The 21,289-nt window shown below is 48.8% G+C and overlaps 1 protein-coding gene across 1 annotated transcript in view; it reads left to right on the top strand.

The window, feature by feature from the left end:
• The first annotated feature begins 3,254 nt into the window (after positions 1-3,254).
• LOC138489328 (zinc finger protein 501-like) overlaps positions 3,255-21,289 on the top strand; it is a 34,454-nt gene continuing 16,419 nt past the window's right edge. Inside the window, exon 1 of the mRNA XM_069617027.1 lies at positions 3,255-3,327. The gene's annotated coding sequence lies outside the window, so the exon portion shown is untranslated. The remainder of the gene's footprint in view (positions 3,328-21,289) is intronic.

Genomic DNA, 21,289 nt, shown 5'->3' with positions numbered 1-21,289 from the left:
TCCTGCCTCTTCAGGTAAAGTAGTCCCACAGCCACACCCTGTACTGAAAGGCTCAGCCTCACTAAGCTGAGAATAAAGTCCCATGAAGTCAACACCAATTATGAGCCTGGCGCCAGCGGCGCCAGGACTGAGTCCAGGAGATTCTATTTGGGGCTTGATAAGCCCTTAAGTATGCCAGTGTCAGGGATGGGCTCACCAGTTTCAGGGGTTTGGGAGCATGTACCATGACAAATAATTCCAGCGCCAATACATTCCTATGGGGAAAACTACGTCTCATGATTTTCTCTCCCAAAACTCCCTTCTATGTGCGTTAGAATGTTGGTATGTATGCGCTGGTGTCCTTGAAACACAATGCAATCTTCACTTGTGGGATCTGGCCTTCTCCACGTATCTTTCATGGTCCGTCGGAGGTAACAACCCCCAGTAGGGAACCCTTGGGGTTTTCGGCCCACTGGTCTCATCCCTTGGTCTGGTGCTCTGCTCCAGTAGGTGTGCCTTAGACCTGGAAGTTCTGCTTGTACTCGTGTTCCGCCTTGCTCAGAGTGTGTCTTTAGGTGTCGTCTTTTATTTGTGTGAGGAGAGCTAACTGGTATCAGGTGTATGCACTTAGTGTAATGTGCCTGACTTTGCCTGACCTTATTAACGGGCATAGCTCTCAACTCACACGCTTTTGGCGGGTGTCACCCGCCTTGTAAACAGCTGACTCACCCGCCAAGGCTCCTTCATGCCCATTCGTTTCAATGGGCCTCTCACCCGCCAAAAGTAAAATCGGGTGTTTTCACCCGCCTTTGCGACATAAATGGTTGAGAGCTATGAACGGGACATGTCCAGTACGATGTGAGAGAGTTAGTCTGGTTACTCTCAAGCACCCTTTTTCTCGGCAATGTGTTGGTGTAAAAAGGGAGGGGAGTTTGGACTTCAGAAAATCCTAAACAATAGGTTGAGGTAGATGAAAAAAAAGGGGGTGAATACTGCGTCCCACCATTGGCTGCCTCACACCCCACTCCCTGAAGACCTCTCACCTAGGTGATCCTCCCGTACTAGTCCACCCCCAGGGTCTGGATACAAAGGCGATGGCTGTGCCCTGGCCACCTGAGAGCGAGATCCCCGGGGATTAGCGGGCGAGACACCCTGTGGTTTCTCACAAGCATCTATTAGTAAACTCTGGGCCTCATTCTGAGTGTGCCGGTCGAGTAACAACGGTGCCGGTAAGCCTACCAGCACCATTGTTACCGGACTGGAACACTACGACTCTGCGAGTGGGGGCCGTACCGTCTGCCAGGGTCTGACCTGGCGGGCAGAACGGCAGCCACCCGCCCGCGCCCGCAGAGTTTCACGGAAGCACAGACACTGGGCCTCATTACACGGATGGCGGTAAGGATTTACCGGTACCGGTAAAATACCGTTACCGGTAAATCCTTACTGCCTTACTACGAGGTCCCTTTGCGGGTTGGGGGAATTAACGCCTGCTAAAAAAGTGCTTTTTAGCACTTTGCTGACAAAAGGAGTTTATGTTGTTGAAGCTGGAGTAGAAAAGCAAAGAGGTGATAAGAATGCTGCTGGATACTGATATGCTGGAGGGAGTTCATGGCAACACGCAATACGCACATTCAGGGCCCGATTCATGGATTATTTGCATGGAAAATAGGATACTTGTGCGCCATTCTGCGCGCAAATCCCTGTTCGTCGATTCATGGAATCGAATGCGCTGTACTTTCCTGCACTTGCGGGGAGTTCGAACAGGTTTGGCACATCTGTGCGAGCCGTCTTTGCCGGAGACTCCATGCAGAGCATGGGCATAGCTTGTGCAGGGGGCTGGGAACGGGCAGAACACCAAAAATGGGGGAGAACATGCTCATAAATGGGGCCTGCAGGCAGTCCCTCACGCACCCAAAATTGCATGGCAGAAAACCTATTCATGGATTCGATTGTGCAACCTTTTGGCCGGGAAAAGGCCACGCAAGTTGTTCACATAGCTCTCAACTCACACGCTTTTGGCGGGTGTCACCCGCCTTCTAAACAGCTGACTCACCCGCCAAGCCTCCTGCATGCCCATTCATTTCAATGGGCCTCTCACCCGCCAAAAATAAAATCGGGTGTTTTCACCCGCCTTTGTGACACAAATGGTTGAGAGCTATGTTGTTCATACTATCCGCCACCTGAAGGCAGGCATAAGTACCATACATGCCAACACTCCCGCCTAAAATAATGATACCCCCAATGCAATCCCATTGGAAAAATACATGTTCCCGATTGCTTTGGTGAAATCTCCCTCCCAGGGGCTCCCGAATGTTGGCATGTCTGATAAGTACACTTACGCGTAGGAATCGCAGCGCAGAGGTGGGGTTTCATGTCGGATTTCAGGGTGCGTGTACTCAACCGAGGTTCCGATCTAACTTGCGCGTATGCAGTTTAGCAAGGTGTAGCTATAGTTTACGGGGGTTCACACGCAGATATCCTGAGTAATTACTGAGTTACTATTTTTTATATGCATGTTGTCGGGGTGCCAGATACAGTTACGGGGGACTTCACGCAGGGTCCGGGAGGTGCAGGCCTGCTTGCGGGTGACCTCATGCACTGTTGAAAGATGTGTTTATTTGCACCAGGGGAAGCGTGCAAACGTAGCTGTTTTGGCTGTTAATGATTTGTGTGGCGTGGTCCAGGTCGTTCTGACCGCGACTTGCGATTACGGTTACTTTGTGCAGTAAATTCCATGAATACGTGGGGTGCACATTTATCATTCTGCATGCAGATTCGCGCAGTGTCCTTCTTGGCATGCGCCCACTGAAGGATTTCTGCGTATATTTCCATTAATCAGGCACTTAATGTACAGAATTAAAGAAGCATAGCAGCTTGGCAATTCAATTTTAAAAGACTGGATGCCCTTGGCATCGTCTCCACCAGCCAGGCTAGCTACCCCTGAGCTCACAGATGGGGATGTGATTTCAGCCCAAGGAAAGGGGAGCTGTGTGATCCTCTGCGGTTACTCCTCATCCACACAAGGTAAGGCCGTGAATGGGATCCGAAAGAAGCCCGTCGCGTTATGCCCCATTCTCGGACAGGAGAAAGGAACCGCGCTCTCTTTGTGATTATCCCACATTCACGACAGACAATGCGGCTTATGCCCCATTCCCGGTAGGGGGTTACTCCCCATTCTCTTAGAGTGTCCCATTCTTGGGCATGGGGACTGGGGCCGCGTGTTGTGCCCCATTTTCGGGAGGGGCCATTCTGCGTCCTCTGTGCTTATTCCCCATTCTCGGCTGCTTTTTGGGGGTCTGCTCGTTGCACTCTCTTCAGGAGGGATCAGAGGTACGGGCTTCTGCTCAGGTAGGAAGGGGGCACCTTCTCAGCCCATGTCTGCCCCGTGTAAGGGGGGTGGGGGCTCAGCCACACACTGGGACCCCTCGCTGTTCATGTTCTGAAGGGAAGATCAGTACCTGGGGTCTTTGCGACCAATAAAGGGGGTGACTTGATGTGAGGCTAATAGGACAGCACACGCCAGTAGCACTGTGTCTGACCCGAAAGACTACAGGTGAAAACATGCTAATGATGGCGTCAAAGTTACCTGGCAGAGCCACTCCCCCACCCCAGGCTTCTGATGATTCCCTCTTAACCCCTTAGAAGCTGGATATTTGACACTAGATCTCAGAACTGCTTAGTTTGTAATGTTCTGAACCTGATCCAGTAATGCTGTGTTGCGTAGGGGGTCTCTGAAAGCATAACTGTTTCATGAAATCCCACAACATGGATCCAGTCATGACAAGAAGCAAGTGCATGCCTTTAGATCATGCTGCAGAGAGGCGTGTGTCCGTCCAGCCCCACAGAGGCTTGCTAAGAGGGGCGGGGGGGGGGGGCTATAGCCCCCGATCTTTTTGTTGTAGCCCTGGATAGAAGCACAGGAGCTACAACCAAAAGACTAGCTAGCCCCGAGTCTCGACAGTCCCGACATTAGCGTACCCCCGGATATTTTCCAGACCTAGCAACACCCCTGCAGCCCCATATAATGGATGCTGCTGCCGCTTGTGGGGCTGCGGAGCGCCTGGTCCCCATTGCGCTGTTTCGGCGGGGGAGGGGGATACTGATCCCAGTGAGTTGTTCAGACCTCACCTTGACGCTCACACTCTTTAAGGAGAGGTGGCTTGACAAAGGGCTGGTTTTTGGGGCAACAGTTGTACCCTGACGCTTCTCTGTTGGGTGTTTGGGGGATGCCTCCTGGAGGGGCACTACTGTTGCATTGGGCTTTTCCACCTCTGTCCCAGGGCACTTGTTTTTGGACATGTACTATTAGGTCTCAAGGTTTCATAGGTATTTCACCCCTTGCATCCAGCCAGAATGTCATCTTTTACCCGATGGTCACTCTTTACTAGGAAAAGGGATATTCCTTCCATTACTTCAGTTATCCCCACCTCTGGATGCTGGCCTAGCATAGCTATGGGGGAGATTCTCTGCCTTAATGCCCTTTTATCTCTCCCAGCTGCCATTCAGCACGCAGCCAGCTCTTGGCTCTGACACCTGTCAGCGGACTCAGCAGTACCAGGTTCCTGAGTACTCCTCATACGGGAACTCATTCAGAATACCTGGTGTAAAGCTCCCACAACTCACAGGAACTCTCGAGCACATCTCAAGGCCATCACACACCCCAAACACGACTAAAGAAAACAAACAAAAGGATTACAATGGCTTGCTGCCCGGCAAGAGAATTGAATGTGCCCATTATGGACACTTCTTGATCTTTCCATGACCTGTTTGGTCCATACCTCTTAACATGCATCCCAGCTATCACTATCAAGCAACCTCATGTTAACCTTCCCTTCCTGTAGTGACCCATGTCCGCCTGTTTTGTTCTCCCACTGTCTCCCTCTTTGCCATTCTCTGTTTACCTTTGCCCGATTCTTTTTCACTCCACGGACCACGATCTGGTGTACACCCTAACATTGCATTGCATAACATAACATAACTTGTGTCCACACAGACTTCATTGTAGCTGTTAGTGCAGCCCATGTCACTCTGCTTTTTAAAAAACGGACACAGGTTGTATTTTAGCTGCCTCACTCCTCTATCCAGAGTAGGAAGCTGGGATCCAGCTCTGTCCCATCTAAGATGGGACAGGTGATAGCTTCAAGATTGAAGCCAACAGAGGGCAAGGTCAGACAGGGAAGCTTAACCTCCTGGGTAGGAACCCAAGGTAGGATTGCCTTCCAGAGCCCCCAACATTCCTTCTGGACCGTGTTGTTAAATATCATGCTGCTAACCAATACTTGCAATGGAAACACATAAGTGCAGGTACTCACTATCTCAAAGTACCTGCTTAAGGTTGGTAAGTGCCGGTACTCCTCCATTAAATGTATTGGCTTCCCGCTGAAAACTGTTGCTACTACGGCTTTCTATTAAAAGAAGTGCAGGCACTCGGAACTGGCAAGTACCTGTCCATTTAAAGCACTGGCGCTAACACTTCACTGGTAATGTTTCTCACGAGAAAGCAGCCATTCTGCATGGTGGTTGTGTCGCTTATGGTAAGGTAGGCCATGCTGTAATATACTAGAGAATCTGAAAAACAAAATGGGGACATGACTGGGAGCAAATGAAGTGCACAAATGTTGAGTCAAAAAATGTAATTAATCTATTTGATTCAATGTGCATGTGATCTAACACTATTTTGGGAAACCACATGATTGGTCAAAACCGGAATGATGGAACACAGGAGCTGTATTAAAAATAAAATCATGATAGCACCACTTGCAAAACACTTCGTAGAGAATTCCCACACACTTAATCGAACCGGACCAAGAGTCACATACATGGCATGAAATGAAAGCATGAAATGAAAACTTTTAATGGCACCAGTTATGGTAACCACCGATGCCATGTCAATGGCCCTCATTCTGAGTATGGTGGTAGTCATGGCGCTATTTGCGCCATGACTGCCTCCCATATCAGTACCAACTCCGGTTTGGTTCAATGGGGACTTACCTGTCCATTCCAACCTTGGAGGGACCGGTAAGTCCCCATTAACCAAACCATTCCACATTCCCATTTGAGCCCTCATAGGGTTCAATGGGAATGGGGAGAGTGCAAATAACTGGCTGGCTTATCCCAAGCACGTTATTTGCACCCAGGTCCCTTAACGGGTCCAGTCCATAACGCCTCGTCAGACCAGGCGTTAAGGAAGGGACCCGCTAAGGGACCTCGTAGTAGGGCGGTAAGGGATTACCGGCACCGGTCTCCTTACCGGTGCCCGGTATCCCTTACTGCCCTACTCGGAATGAGGGCCAATATCTTACTATAGAGGACCGTAATGTAAATGCTGAATGGTACCAATTGTGGTAACTATTCAAGTCAGATGAGGGAATTACAGATTTTGAATAGAGACAGGGCTTTTACATGAAGAATACCCCCAGAATGAGGTGGTTAGATGCTATACTGTGTTTTTGTACACACATAGACGCCAGGTATAGCGCATTTGAGCCAAGATTTGTTGAGCGCATAATTGATGAGAGTAAAGTGTCTGCTCTTGGTATTAGAGGCTAGACTAGTATGTTTAATACACACCATAAGATGGCCGCTGTGTGACCAATGTTATGGTAGCTGTGCGCTGTGCGCTGCATTTTTCAGATGACGCCTGTTTCATGCATGACAAGTGTGTGGTCTCAACAGCACAAAGTTGGCTAGCCGTGATTTTTTACTGTGGCAACAGAACTGAATCCAAGAGGGCTCATGATCCATTACAGAGCCTACTGTCCTGATGAAGGCGGTTTAAAATGCCTTAATCTGCTGAAACCGGTTGACGATAAAAAAATACAACAGAGGTTCTAGCATTGCTGCAAGTAAAGGTTTTGTCCCACTTGTTTTCTTTTGCCAATTCATTCAGTGATATATGCAAATGATTGTGGAATACGTAATGCGGTGGATGTAGATTACACAGCTGCCTTACTCTTCTTATTCTTGTATGGTGACTGGACAGTCGATAATTAAATGTATTCAGATTAGCCTCAAGCACCATTTTTCAGTTTTATAAAAGTGGCTGGTTTGGCAACCAGGTAGTTTGGATAAGGACTGCTCTCTCTCCATCCTTCTCCTAGCCCATCACCGCCTGCTAGGATACTTAGTACCTTTCCAGGGACATTTTCCTAGGTTTACAGGTTGGAAAGCAGGCAATACATTTAAAGCAATTTCCACCATGTTTTGCTGTTCACATTTTCATCTTGTTTTGGAAATGACCAACAGTGCGTGAAGGGGACCTTTTGCACGTGAGTGCAAATGCACACAGCCCCCTCTAGTGCAATTCATGGGTGTTATAAAATTACCTCCTTTGTAATAAAACATTTTTTTGCACCGACTATTCTGCCATAAGACTGTAACATTAATGTCAGCCCTTGTATTGAATCGTCCATTACATTAACCAATTGTTCTAGAACAGGAGTTATTTTATAATAGAAAAAAGGGTGATTGCCTTAGACCAAGACATTGGGCCCCACCACGAGTTTGGCGGTAACCCTTAAATGTGGCAGTAGCGCTATTACCGCCGCATTTAAGGGTCTGCCAAATCACAGCTTCGGCTCGCGCTCTTACCGCCAGCGGGAAATCCGCCGGCGGTAAGAGCGCAAAATTTCTCCATTGAGCCCAATGGGGAATGGGGCATTCCCGAATGGGCTCAATGGCGAATGGGGATTTCCCGTTCTGCCAAACCCGTGATCCAGAGCTAATAGCGCCAGTGGGTTTGGCGGTAGGGCAGATAACGCCAGCGCTATTAGCGCCGGCATTACCGGCCAACTCGTGATGAGGCCCATTGTTCTACGATTACTGATAAAAGATTGATCATGTTTCCCTTGCGGCTCTGCATGGAGCACTTCTAGAAAGTGGTCTACGGTGATCACCTATTTCACCCTCTACCAGTGTTCAGCATTCGCTGACGTGGAACCCTCTTGGTATGTCATTCGGCCTTTCTTATTCCAAAACTGGGCCACAGTAAGAGCATACTGTCTGTGCCGCTTAGGTTTGGGAAGTGCTGTTTGTTATTGCCGTATAAATCGTCCTCCTTATCTAATAGGCTATCTAAGATTGAAAGGGACTCAAATTGGGGATTGACTTCACCTAACATTATTTTCTTATTTCCTTCTAGTTTCTTGTTTGTTCATCATCCTGCACCCCTCTCCGCCACCACCCATTCAGCATACTTTTTTTTTCTAAATGGCTTACATAATCCAAACCTTTTTCCCCTCCGCTCTGTTATATAAATCTATTAGGAGAATTCGGCATTCTATAATTAACCAACTGTCACGGCCAGATTATCATTATATGAGCTATTAGCACCCTGGTGGGTGATGGCAGCCAATCTGGTGGCTAGGAACGCAGGCTTGAACTGCCGGTGAAAATCTGCATCCCCGATTGGTCCCCCCGCCACCATGTATCCCCCTCCATCCTCCTCCTCCCCCCCTTTTCATTTTTCCTCACACCTCTCCTCCCCCATACTTCCCTTATTTTGGCACTGCAGCTTCCACTCCGTCCCCTTGCCTCCCGCTGGCCACCATGAAAAGGGAAGAGGAGCCCCGCCTTCCCTTTCCATGGCGGCCATCTTTGTAAAGGATTTTCCTTTCATTCAACGGGACGCATACAGTGTCCCGTTGAACCGAGGAAAATCCTTTTTTTATCATCCTGGGTCACTGCTTTGGTACCCTGGGGTGCTAATGCCATTTAGCTCCGTTCCAAGGGCTGGAATGGGGGTAATGTCCCGGAGCCCCCGTTAATGGCCCTTTCGACGTTACCCCTCGTTCCAGCCCTTGGATCGGGAGCTTATCGCCACATTAAACGCCACTACAAACACCAAAATAGCACATTTAAACCAAGTAATAAGCCATCCACTCAGACACCCCTTAGGGATTTTTTTTGTTGGTCGAAGAATATTGTCTACATTGACATCTTCCAGTCCACATATTTCTTGCATGGCTATAATATCAAAGAATTTTGTGAACTCCGCCCACTCCTGATTAGGAAGATGTTTTGCAATTCTGTGTACATTCCATGTTACTATTGTAATTCTAGAACATCTGGCAACATCAGTGGCCCTTATTACTGGGCCGCCCTGAAATCTATTACCACAAAGGCTCAGAAGTAGTGCATTCAAAAATGATGCTTCTTCTTCAGAGATGTCACGGGCAACTTCCACAATTGTTCACTTGCCTTTTCTTCCAATGGCGTTGTTTGAGATCGCCTGCTCATCGCATTTCCCACCCTTGGTGTGTCGTCTCGCGATGCCAAGTTGGAAATTAGTGCTGGGTTTTCATTTTGCTCCACAGATTCGGGGGCCTGGAGTGGTATATCCATGAGCGCCTCCCCATTTACCTCTGGCCCTAAACCACTTTATAAATGTTCAAATAAATAAAATAAATCCTCTCCGCCATACAAATACGGTCATTTCATACCTGCATAAATGCTGTGAATTGCTTTGGAATCCACTTGCTTTTTACATCAGCAAAAAGCAGGCGGATTCCATAGGAACCCATTGGGCCTCATTACACGGTAGGCGGTAAGGGTTTACCGGTACTGGTACTTTACAGGTACCGGTAAATCCTTACCGCCTTACTATGAGGTCCCTTTGCGGGTTGGGGAATTTAACGCCTGCTTTTTGCAGGCTTTAAAAACCAACCCGCAACGGGACCAGTGGAGCTAATTACGGTACCACAATTTGCGGGGCGGTAATTCCCCCTTCCCCCATTGCCCTTCCCCATTCCCATTTTTGCCTCATAGGGCATGATGGGAAGGGGAAGGTGCTAATTATGGTACCGCAATTAGCACCCTGGTCCCTTTGCGGGTTGGTTTTTAACGCTTGCTAAAAAGCAGGCGTTAAAGTACCAACCTGCAAAGGGACCTCGTAATCAGGCGGTAAGGGTTAACGGTCACCCGTACCATTACCGGTGACCATTAACCCTTACCGCCTTCTGTGTAATGAAGCCCTGTATCTTTAAGAAAAAGTGACCAATCCACTGAGACGAGTGGATTGAAAGAGGAACAATCATCAAGTACGAGGCGAAAAGGGAGACGAGATGCGAGAGAGGAAGGTATCTTCAAGCATGGGAGGTACTCATGTAACGTGAACCTTGGAAGTGGCAGAGCCGCAGGAGAATGTTTCGCCCACAAAATCCATATCTGCTGGGAAGCAGCAGAGAGAATGCTAGGAAGTCCGCGTAACCGAGAGCCTGAGAAGGGACGAGTTGAATGGGGCTCGTGAAATGATGGTGGCATGACCATGAGAGAATCGTGGTGGGCAACTAGCCCACGCAATTATGCTGATATTGCCACAGGGAAGCTGCAACAAGCCGAGCGGCTCCCCTTTGAGACTCTGAATAACCGAGAGAATGAGCAACCAATGTATGCGAGAGATGCAGAGGAAGTCAGCTCAATAGTGCAGTGGAGAAACAAAACTGTTGCCGGAACCGAACGTTAAAGATATTTCCTGGTGAGACCGAAGGTAAAGGGGCACAGTGGAGGCATGGGAAGGACACGGACAAGTATTATACAACAAAATGTACTTGTCTCAGTACTAATGAAAAAAACCCTGAAGATAAATCTGTTGAATGTGAATTGTGACAGTCGGAGAAAGAGAATAATATTGATCCCTGAAGGGGAAGAGAATGGAAATGTGATATCCTTGTTAAAACTGAACTGTGCAAATACAAGAAAAGAAATAATAACGATCCCGCAAAGGGAGGTGAAGGAGAGTAAGAAAAGCTCAATGTCAGTCTTAATGAACTTAAGTGTCATGAATAAAAGACAGAAAGACATAGGGCCTCATTACGAGTATGGATGTAGCCATGCCGCTTTTAGCGGCATGGCTACCCCAATACCGGGTACCCGGTCTAGGTTCCTGAAATGGGGAAATACTGGGCCATTCCGACCTTGGAGGGCCCAGTAATTCCCTATACCTGGAACCCGGACCCGGTACATCCCCATTCCCATTGAACCCCCATAGGGCTCAATGGGAATGGGGAGGATGCTTAAAATGGGCCCGTTAATGACGGGACCATTGTTAGCATCCTGGTCTGCTAGCGGGTCCTGCTAATGACGCCTGGTTTTACCAGACGTTCTTAGCGGGACCCGCGAGCAGACCTCGTAATGAGGCGGTAGAGGATTAACGGCGCCAGCAGCTCTACCGACGCCTTTAACCCTCTACAGCACTCCTCGTAATGAGGCCCATAGAGCGACCCAAAGGCAGGAATAATAAAGTGAATAACTCGTTGTCCTGGAAAGAAAGAAAGCTTAAACCTGTGTCCCAAACAGAAGAGTGGGACCTAAGAAAGAAAGAGTGTGAAAAGCTGAAGAGCAACCTGAACCAAGTAAAACCATATCTAAAGTGATGGATGCATATAGTAAAATGAGGAAATAATTGAATGAACTGATAAGAGTTACCAAGAACTATTGAAAAGGGCATATTGAGAAGGCAAGTGCTGGAAGCACCGAGCAGGAGAAGGGAGTCATTCTCTTGCCCCTTTTATTTTTGTTTGGAATAGTGATAGGGTCAGAGACTGTTAGGTTTGGTCATTGTACAGATTCTTTTTGGATATTGGAAAAGACGACTGTCGAGCACCTTACTTATTCCTTGACGTAGGGAATATTCCGTAGTGTGAGGAACTCATGGTGACAACATGTTGGACAGACAGAAGTGATCATAGTTCAAGGGTGTTTATTGAACAATGAATTCTGTATGCAGGTTGGAAAAGCGCCTAGACTAAAGCTAAATCTAAGATGGGGGCAAGCGTCGACCATCAGATGAAATTTAAGGCAGTCCTAGTGGCGTTGTGTCAAAATAAGAAGGGCCTATACTAAAGAAACCTATTTCCAAACCTCAAAACGAATACAAAAAAGGGTGCAGGATAGTTCTCAAGAAAAGCAAGAAGTGTTCTTAAAATGTCAGTATGCAGTAGCCTGGGTCTCCCTTACCCACGTTTTGACCATGGGATAAAATGGGCGATTGGAGCACAGTACAGTCTTCAGCTTCTCCAGCACGAGACAACATTTCTAATGGCCGCTTTCAGGACCGTCGATGGCCAAGTCTCGTTTCACTTGAAAGTCTCTTGCCTTCAAGGGCTTGGCGTGTTCAGCTAGCAAAAATGAAAGTTCCTTTAACAAATGAAAGTTTGTTTCCGATATTCGTTGGGTGATGGGTTCACCCCTGGCTCCCCCCTCTTCTGGCCGCTGACCCTTCTTGACTTCACATTCACTTTACTCTCAAGTGTTACTTCCCTTGCTTTCTCTCAATGCAGGACTCGCATCCCTTCCTTTCTCTCGATGCAGGATTCACGTCCCTTGTTTCTCTCAATTTGGGATTCACTTCCCTTGCTTTTCACCTAATTTGCAGATCAAAGTCTTTCGATTGTACAGGGATTTTGCCTGACCATCAGTATGACCACTTTGACCTATTCTGCTGGCTCTCCTATGGCCTGCTGGTATCTGTAGTTTTCTCTCAGATGGGGATCGACCAGAGTCTCTTCACTTAGCACCAATGTGGTGCCGGTTTCCCTCTACAGCTGGTCTCTCCTTAGCACTTTTACAGTTCATTCACAGTTCCTTGAACTTGGTTGCAAGTCTCTCACTCAACACAGCTCAGTTCTTGTCGATTCTCCCATTGACTCACCGGCTGTGATGAACTACTTGGCTTTTGACTTTCCAGCAGTCAAGGCCAGTACCAAGACTGCAGGAACTTCCCTCGCTCCTGCTTATCGGCATAAGCTTGCTCCGTGTACAGTTGACATCGGCTGCAAGACACTCATGCTATTGTTTGTGGTCTTAGGCTCTCTTCCATGAAGGTTCTGCGGATATGGGACAACAAGGGCAAGGTCACTTCACTCCTCGCCACCCTCTCGATTCCTGCCACCTTTTTCCTTCCCTTGAACTGCCGTGTGATAGCTGTCTCATCGTGCTGTCTGCCGTGTTCGCCTTGTTCCCACTGTGCTCTCTGGGTCCAACTTTTATCTCTGTGGGGAAGGGAAATGGCCTTTAGGTGTGTGTGATTCTGATCAATTGCCTGACTTTGCCTGACCCTTGAATTGGGACATGTTAGGTAGACGGCTCTGGTGTTAGTCCATTGTCCTTTGTGTTGTGCAAAAGTGTTTGGGCCTCATTACACGGAAGGCGGTGATCCAGGGTGCTATTAGCACCCTGGACCATGCCGGTAAATTACCGGCACCGCCTTGGCGGAAAGGGGATTTACCGCCCCATTCCAAGGTTGGTGGGGCGGTAAATCCCCCTTCCGCCATTGCCCTTCCCCATTCCCATTTCTGCCCCATAGGGCTCTATGGGAATGGGGAAGGCGCTAATTACGGCACCGCAATTTTGCGTTGCCGTAATTAGCTCCGAGGTCCCTTAGCGGGTTGGTTTTTAACGCCTGCAAAAAGCAGGCGTTAAAGCACCAACCCGCTAAGGGACCTCGTAGTAAGGCGGTAATGGTTAACGGTCACCGTTACCATTAACGGTGGCCGTTAACCATTACCGCCTTCCGTGTAATGAGGCCCTTTGTGTTGGAAGGGGGTGTGAGGGCAGTGGATTGGAACATCCTATGATAAAGAATGGGGAAAAGGTGTTAGAGGAAGGGGATACCACGTCTCACTCATCGTTGTCCGACATCCCGAGGACCCCCCACCAGGTGATCCTCCCTCACTGGTCCACCCCCAGGAATTGGGTCCAATAACGATGGCCGTGTCCTGGCCACCTGGATGACAGATCCCCGGGATCTAGCTAGGGAAACGTCTTCAGGTTTCTCACAGTAGCCATAGGCATCGTTAGGGTTACACCTTATTATTTCATAAACCTTGTTGGAAAATATTTCTTAAAGAGTCTGTGTCCATCCTCTGACCTATCACAGTTCACATCTACATTAGTTGCCTCCCGCCTGTGTCATGAGCACTGCTCCCGAGAAGCCATGTCAAGCCCAGCATCCCCGGTAGCAGGCTCACGACCCTCGTCCCCGGCTCCAGCAAACCCCTATTGGGGCCCTTTGGACCATGTCCTGGTGCCTCTGGCGCCAGGCTCATAAGGAACCTCAGTCCCGGCGCCAGGGGCGCCAGGCTCATAATTCTTGCAAAGGTGCTTGGGTGGACCTACCTGTACCAGACCATGCTGCATACTCACCTTTGCAAATGCTGGCAGGATGAAGTCCCCAGCCTTCTGCTGGGAGGAACTATTCCCTGAACTGGGACTACTTTCTTACCTGGGTGGGGCTGGTGCCACTCCTTAGCTCTGGAACACAGGAACTCTTTTACCTGGGCGAGGCTGAGGAAGAAGACACCCAGTCACTCCAACACTATTTAAACCACACCCGATTGGGAAAACGTGCTTCGCGTTATTCTGCAGCAGGACGCTCACCGAGTCAGCTCCAGCATTCCAGTGACATCTCCAGCTTCAGCTAAACAACCTGTGGAAGAAAGACACGAGAACTATACTTACCATCCAGGAATCCAGACACCGGCAGAACCTGCAAGCAAAAGAAACATAAGGTTAGCAAGTTGCAACACGTTCGCAGCCGCACTCGCTTACCTTATCCATCTGTGCTTTCACGGATTCTTCGCGGCCTTCTCTTCAGCAGCCTAACGGCACCTGTAAAGACAAAGAACATTGTTAAGTAGGAATCGGGTGAAGGCGGCCGCATTTACTTTTCTTACCTGCTTTTGTGCGCGTATTACGATCTCTTCAACTGCAGCAGCCCGGCACCTGAAAACAAGAAAATACATTATTTAAGTGCCATTAAAGACTGCACAAGAAAGCCTAACACTTACGTGTTTCCCCACGTGCATCCGCGACTGGGAAAACGCCCGCAAGGTCCCGACACCTGCAAATAAGAAAAGAACATTGTTAGAGGTGCTATAATAAGGTCACAGATCATTATACTCACGTACTTCGCACGTGCAACGGCAACGGACGAACAACGCCCGCAACATCTGAAGACCTGAAAACAGAAAACAAGGGACATTATTGAGGTGTCATTGAAATTCCCATACCTACGAACAACCGCACGTGTCGCGCTCTCAGTGACCACGCCCTCAGCATCCAGGCACCTGAAAAAGACAATGCAAAGACTTCATTAAAGGTGCCCATCTCGTCAAGACTATAAACTCTTTATACCTACTGGCATCCGCTCGTACAGTAACGGCGGCATCACCTTTTGGCATCTCAGCACCTGTGCCACTTCTAAGGCCACAAAAGACTTTGAGGACCTCCAGTGACGTAACTGGAACCCACACACCCCTGCATAAGTCGCAGGATGGAGAGCCCAGCATATATACGCCTAAGGTGAGAGCTCACCAGGACATTGGACTTTCAGAGAGTTGGCGATTAGTGAGGAGGAAGTCCAGCCAAACGGTCATTAACCCTTTTTTTCTTCCGCCTGCAGAAACCTTACCCTGTAAGCCAGACAGTCAATAAGAGGAAGCCCAGTCCAGAGAGTCATCCGAGCTCTACGCTTCTCAATTGAAGAGACTACAACAGTTCAGCCGGGACCAGCGCCTCCGTGGGAATCAGGTGAGCGTTACAGAACATGAAGCCCTCCAATAACCTCCTACCCAGGTGCTATGGAAACCTCCGACACTGATCAACTGGCCCAGTTACTAGGGGAATTAAGAGCTGAAGTACATGCTGCCCGCCAGGAAACGAATGCCCTGAGGATGGGAATTGATTATGTCCAAAGAACTGATGACCTCGCCAGACAGTTATTACAAACACAAGCGGGGCAAACCCCTCTACCAAATTCAGGAGGGACCTATACCCCGGCGGCTTCAGACAATCCTGTTCAAATCAATCTGCCCCGGAAATGTGCCTTTGGCTCCGCCCGAACGCTTCTCTGGTGACCCTAAGAGGTTTGCGGTATTCATAAATCAGTGCCGATTGCACTTTCTTTGTAGACCAGCTGCTTTTCCGACTGATCAGACTAAAGTAGCCTTTGTGCTTTCGTATCTTAGCGGCAGCGCCGCTGATTGGTCAATTCCTCTGGTTACACAGGATGACCCGATTCTTCGCAATTTCCAGGCCTTCCAGGCCAATATGGAAAGACTTTTCGCAAGACATTCCCAGGGGCAGGCCCTGGACAACGAGCTCCTTTCCCTACGGCAGGGCAATCAGGATCTTCTGGCTTATATTGCGTCATTTAACAGACTAATCGTAGAAACCAGATGGCCTGAGGACAAGAGGATCACGCTTTTCCACAGGGGTTTGCGTGGCGAACTCAAAGACGTCCTAGCCCAGGTCGTGAATCCCCCTCAAGATTGTTCAGAGTACATTGATTTAGTGGTCCAATTGGATCACAGACTACAAAACAGAAAGGCAGACCGCTCCAGGTTCGAAACTCGGGTATTCTCTAAGCCACTAACTCACACCAAAGGAGTTGAAGCCGTAGAACCTATGCAAATAGGGGTCGTAAAGGGTCCCCTAACCCAGAAAGAACGTGACAGGAGACGACAATTGCAGCTATGTCTCTATTGTGGAAATTCAGGACATTTCCTCCGAGATTGCCCGGTGAAACCTCCGAAGAAGACAGTGGGAGCTTCTGATAAGAATTGCGAAAAGCCCGAGCCGGGAAACGACCTCGCCCGACAAGTGTAGAGGTCCGCTTGCTGAGCGTAAAAACCAGTTCTTTGACCTCGCACTTCATAATGTCAATGGTCCTCATAAATCCAGAACGACCGGATCGTTTGCATGCCATTAAAGCATACATTGATAGCGGAGCGATTGGAAATTATGTAGACCGCGAGATGGCTTCCAGGATGAACCTACCCCTTTGTCCTAAGGTAATTAAAGACGTCATTACCACAGTGGATGGTACGGAAATAGCCTCCGGACCGGTAACCCATACCACCACAGAAGTGACGTTATTAGGCCAAGATGGACATCGGGAGGTAATCGTGTTCGATGTGATCAAGGCCCCTCAGTTCCAAATAATTCTGGGGATCCCTTGGTTGGAGAAACACACTCCTCAATTGGCGAGCAAAGACGATACATTTCCCAGAGTGTGCACCTACTTGTTATCCTCGACCCAGTATTGGCCTAGTGGTAGCAACATCCGAAGGACCGCAATTGCCTTCAGAGTATCAAGAATTCCAAGATGTCTTTCAGAAGGAACAGGCTAATACCCTGCCTCCCCACAGATTTTACGACTGTCAAATAGAACTGATACCTGGAGCCACTCCCCCTTGTAGTAGAATTTACGCCCTTACCGAGCCTGAAAATCTTCATTTGCGACAGTATCTGGACCAGTACCTGGCCAATGGATTTATTCGCCCATCAAAGTCTCCTGCATCCTCGGCTCTGTTCTTCGTACCTACCTGTAGCAGACCATGCTGCATACTCACCTTTGCAAATGCTGGCAGGATGAAGTCCCCAGCCTTCTGCTGGGAGGAACTATTCCCTGAACTGGGACTACTTTCTTACCTGGGTGGGGCTGGTGCCACTCCTTAGCTCTGGAACACAGGAACTCTTTTACCTGGGCGAGGTTGAGGAAGAAGACACCCAATCACTCCAACACTATTTAAACCACACCCGATTGGGAAAACGTGCTTCGCGTTATTCTGCATCTGCAGCAGGACGCTCACCGAGTCAGCTCCAACATTCCAGTGACATCTCCAGCTTCAGCTCAGCAACCTGTGGAAGAAAGACACGAGAACTATACTTACCATCCAGGAATCCAGACACCGGCAGAACCTGCAAGCAAAAGAAACATAAGGTTAGCAAGTTGCAACACGTTCGCAGCCGCGCTCGCTTACCTGATCCATCTGTGCTTTCACAGATTCTTCGCGGCCTTCTCTTCAGCAGCCTAACGGCACCTGTAAAGACAAAGAACATTGTTAAGTAGGAATCGGGTGAAGGTGGCCGCATTTACTTTTCTTACCTGCTTTTGTGCGCGTATTACGATCTCTTCAACCGCAGCAGCGCGGCACCTGAAAACAAGAAAATACATTATTTAAGTGCCATTAAAGACTGCAAGAAAGCCTAACACTTACGTGTTTCCCCACGTGCATCCGCGACTGAAATTCCCATACCTACGAACAACCGCACTTGTCGCGCTGTCAGTGACCACGCCCTCAGCATTCACTCACCTGAAAAAGACAATGCAAAGACTTCATTAAAGGTGCCCATCTCTTCAAGACTATAAACTCTTTATACCTACTGGCATCCACTCGTGCAGTAACGGCGGCATCACCTTTTGGCATCTCAGCACCTGTGCCATTTCTAAGGCCACACAAGACTTTGAGGACCTCCAGTGACGTAACTGGAACCCACGCACCCCTGCATAAGTCGCAGGATGGAGAGCCCAGCATTTATACGCCTAAGGTGAGAGCTCACCAGGACATTGGACTTTCGGAGAGTTGGCGATTAGTGAGGAGGAAGTCCAGCCAAACGGTCATTAACCTTTTTTTCTTCCGCCTGCAGAAACCTTACCCTGCAAGCCAGATGGTCAATAAGAGGAAGCCCAGTCCAGAGAGTCATCCGAGCTCTACGCTTCTCAATTGAAGAGACTACAGCAGTTCAGCCGGGACCAGCGCCTCCGTGGGAATCAGGTGAGCGTTACAGCCTGTCAGGGCCTGACTTGTTCTTCTCAGCAAACACATCCTCCTTCTTTCCTCTGACATTGTGATTCACTTCTCCTTCTGGCAGTGCTCACCTTCCTCCTCTCTCATTGTCATATTCTTCTCCACCTCATCCTGTGCTTCTTTTGATGGTCTGCTCCACCTCATCTTGATAATTCTCACACTCCTCTTCTCTCCTTCTGATGTTCGCCTTCGCCTCCTGATAATTGCTGCCCACCTCCTCTCCCCTTCTGATTTTCTCCTTACTTCTTCCTGATAATTCTCACCATCCTCCTCTCTCCTTATGTTCTCATAATCCTGATAACTCTCAGCTCCTCCTTTATCCTCTTGATCACCTGTGTACTCTCTCTTGCCACCCGCTCCAACTCTCTCCCTGCTCCTTGTGCTCCTCCAGGTGTGCCAAATTTTCTCCTGCTCCCTCTCAAAACTTCCACAACCATGGGTCTGATTCTCTTTCCTTCTTATATCCCAGTTGGGGTGGTAATTGGGGCTCTGCTACAAACATTGCTTTCACCTGTGGACATTTGGACACATTCCATTTGGATTGTTTAGCTCAGATTGGAACTATCACATTCCAAGCTAATTGCACGATGTTCTGCGCAGTTGGGACACGACCGAGGGATTGCCTCCAGGACCGGCCATCTTGGATTCTGAGGTAGCCTACAGCCTGTGCAGAGTGAATTGCTCACATGCATTCTCATCTGTTGCAATCACTTTCCCCTCTCCCCTCCTCCAATGGGTCTGGGAATTCTTCCGCTGATGCATTAAGCACCCACCAGGTTTCGGCACAGGTGCAAAGCCTTGTCTGATTGTTTCTCGTGTGTGTGTGCGTGTGTGTGTGTGTGCGTGTGTGTGTGTGTGCGTGTGCGTGTGTGTGTGTGCGTGTGCGTGTGCGTGTGCATGTGTGTGTGTGTGTGTGTGTGTGTGTGTGAGATTATCGCTTAACCCTGCAGTTTTACACCCTCAACCTGTGCGTGGCATTGTGAGGGTAGCCAGGGGATCATCCCCATGCTGACCCCTGGGTCCAGCATCACGCGGCTTGTGGTGGCACCCAGCCTCGATGTTGACTCTTGTCCACCCTACAGGCTTTCCTTCTCTCCACCAGCCATCATCCCAACCCATGTTTCTCTTTACCACTGTTCTCCCACCGTCACCATACTCTTAACCTTCCATCGCTCAGCCAACCCAGCTTGTGTTCCTTTTGATCCTATCGCACCTCAAATGATCAAAGAGCCTGCCCCATCACCACCATCACCACCTCTACCTCTCCTAGCACTGCAACCTTTCTATCCACGTTCATGCTTTCACAAAGAGATCTGCTGCAAGCCCCAGCCATCCCTCATTCTACATACTTGCCTCTTTCCTACCCACCATGCCATCATCTTCAAGAGAGTGTTCTTCAACCTCATTGGAGGGGATTGCATTGTGAGAGAACCAATCAGGATTTCGGTGTAAACACACCGCGGAAACTGCTCGCACCACCGTCTAGAACCTTCTAATTACTGATCACTCCTCTCAGTTCTCCTCTATCCTCAGTGTACATGATCTCTCTGCAGCTTTTGACACTCTGGCTCATCCCTCCCTACTCCAAACTCTCTACTCTCTTGGCTGCAATGAAATGGTAACTTAAATGGGTTGCCTTCTTCCTTTCTGACCACTTCTGCTCCATCGCTTGCGACGCCATCGCCTCGACTCCGTTCCAGTGGGTGTCCCCCAAGGTTCGGTCTTGAGCCTACTCCTCCCTATCCTATCCTATCCTAACCTCCTTTCTGGGTATACTGTACACTTCTCATCCTCCAGCGTCTACCATAGGCATTTGTCATATAAGTAATTATATGGTGAAAAGAGTATTGTAAATATTGGAATGCTGTACTAAAATTGTACCTATTGCACAGAGCAATGTACACTGCCAGCAAATAGCTTGGGTTGGAGCTATTAAAAATGTATATTGTTTTAAGACACCATGGATTGCTGTCTTCAGTGTCCAGAGGTGAGCGCAGTCAAATGAACAGGTTTAATTTCAGTTACTGCCTGCTCTTAGAAGCTTGCCAGCACGTCCCTTGCCTTTCAGAACAGATTCTCCGGAAGCCGGTAGAAGCTTAGAGATAGATATTGCAGGGTTGGTATTCTCTTGCCAGTGAGAGTCCAAGCTGAAGAGACCCTTTGAATAAACAATGCATGTGTCTACGTGTCAGAAGCTGCAAGACAACGTTTAGGCCACTCACAGATGTCACTAATGCCGGACAGACCCACATCATACATGGTGACTGGTACCGGAACAAGAAAACCCATAAAAGAGGCCATTACCTTTTAACATTTTGTTAATCAAATAGCAAGGTCTGGCTTGAGACCGGAGATTAGCTACACACACACACACACACAGGTTGGACACCTGCAAAATTGTGTATAGCTGAAAGTATGGGCATTCCCTAGCCTGTAACCAGAGCGGACCAACTTCGGTGCTCAGACCACTGTCCTATGGTGGTTTGGCCTAAGGTCAGTCAATTAACAGTGTACAAGCAGGCTATAAGTAGATGAGGTGGAAATCACATAGGCCCTCATTACGACCCTGGCGGAGGACCATGGTGCAATTTGCACCATGGTCCATGGCGCTAAGCTGCCAATTCCGCCATGGTGGTTGGCGGATTTTCCGCCCCATGCCGACCTTGGCGGGGCGGTAAATCCCCAATCCCCATTTTGCCCTTCCCCATTCCCATTCTTGC

This window comes from Ambystoma mexicanum, chromosome 9 (assembly GCF_040938575.1).
Source record: "Ambystoma mexicanum isolate Mex_15411 chromosome 9, UKY_AmexF1_1, whole genome shotgun sequence".
In the NCBI taxonomy this organism is placed as follows: Eukaryota; Metazoa; Chordata; class Amphibia; order Caudata; family Ambystomatidae; genus Ambystoma; species Ambystoma mexicanum.
The sequence above is the reverse complement of the archived record's forward strand: the minus strand, read 5'-3'. Positions and strand labels throughout refer to the sequence as shown.